Below are 1,663 nucleotides of genomic sequence, written 5' to 3'. Positions count from 1 at the left end.
ATCTTGGACCTGAATCACTAAATCAAATCAAATCCAACAAAACTCTGGAGACAAACCAAACTTTCCCGTGAATAGTGAGGACTGTGAAAAAATGGAGAGCTTATGCCTTGGTAAAGGGGTGGCCACTACTCGGTTCCTGCAGGTTTTTCCATCAGGGTCACTGAGCACAGTTGTGCAGGTTGAGTACTGCACAAGAACACTACTTCAGAGGAGGTACTGTTCACATCACAGATATAGTATCTATCAGTGATGATGTTTCCTGGAAGATGCCTGTAGAGGGTTTTGAAGAAAGGATACCTTCTAGTTTGCACAAAGGTGATGTACGGGCTGTCAGAAGCCCTGGTTACCATGCCGGAATGCAGCTCCAATATTGCCAGATTTCTTCTTCCCCCTCCCCCTCCTCCTGTTTTCCTTTTCCTTCTTTTTCTCTGGAGGGGCTGGAAACAATGGCTTTTAAAGTGGAACCCCCCTGATTTCATATTAACTGGAAACGAATTCCAAAACGTTTTTGACATCTGTGGGCTAAACAAAACATTTCTGGGGGCCAAACTGAGGCTAGGAGCTGGAGATCTCTGACCCAGAGAAACTCTACATTACTGACATTTCAGAAACCCTCCTACTCCATGCACCTCATGTGTAATCCCGAGGCAATCACAAAGAAAAACCAATTACCCTGGTAAATTACATGGATAGAATAGGGACTATGTAGTTATAATATGAATTAAATTAAATATCAAATTATATTCAATATTAAATATATTAACATATTAAATATAAATTATAAATTAATATATAATTATGTAAACATTAAATTAAATATTAAATTATAATATGATAGAAAAAGTAAAAGTGCGGGGCGCCTGGGCAGCTCAGTCAGTTAAGCGTCTGTCTTTGGCTGAGGTCATGATCTCAGGGTCCTGGGATCGAGCCCAGCACTGGGCTCCTTGCTTAGCGGGGAGTCTGTTTGTCCCTCTCCCCCTGCCCCTCACCCATGCTTGTGCTCTCTCTCTCTCAATTCCACAAACAAAAATATATATAAAATCTTTAAAAAAAGTAAAAGTGCATCCTTTGAATGATGGTATTGCAACATTCTCCCTACCTGACATCTGGTTAACTTTAATTCATCCTTTCTCCAGAGAGAACCTCCTGAGACTCACCTCTAAATTAGATCCCCCTGTTATACTTTTATACAACACCTTACTCTGAGTGATCTTATCAAATTATGTCATCAGCTATTCACTAGTGTGAATGTTTGCTTACTGTGTGTTTGCTTAGCACTGGTGGAGGGCATGTCTTGCTCACCACTGTAGTCCCAGTGTGGATATGCCTGGCACACATCAGGCACCCAATGTAGGTTTATGGAAGGATAGATAGGTCTCCGCCCCATGAGGCAAACATTTTTTCTCCTCGGTGTCCCCCCGACCTGACTTTGCCACCAGGCGTCTGACTCCTTGGCTCCTGACCTTGAAGGACCTCTGGTTTCCATTCCTGAGAAGGAGGCTCTCTGGCCACCCCACCCCCTCCTCCCCCACTGGAGGAAAGACCCAGTTCTAGCCATCGAGGTTCAAGACATCCATGCTTGGCTTGTGGCTGAAACCTGCCTGGATTGGAGTTGGAGCACTCAGATTTCAGGTAATACACACCTCTGATAGGAAATCCACTT

This window comes from Callorhinus ursinus, unplaced genomic scaffold, assembly GCF_003265705.2.
Source record: "Callorhinus ursinus isolate GAN/ISIS: 27379988/994484 unplaced genomic scaffold, GSC_fseal_2.0 scaffold56, whole genome shotgun sequence".
NCBI lineage: Eukaryota > Metazoa > Chordata > Mammalia > Carnivora > Otariidae > Callorhinus > Callorhinus ursinus.
The sequence above is the reverse complement of the archived record's forward strand: the minus strand, read 5'-3'. Positions refer to the sequence as shown.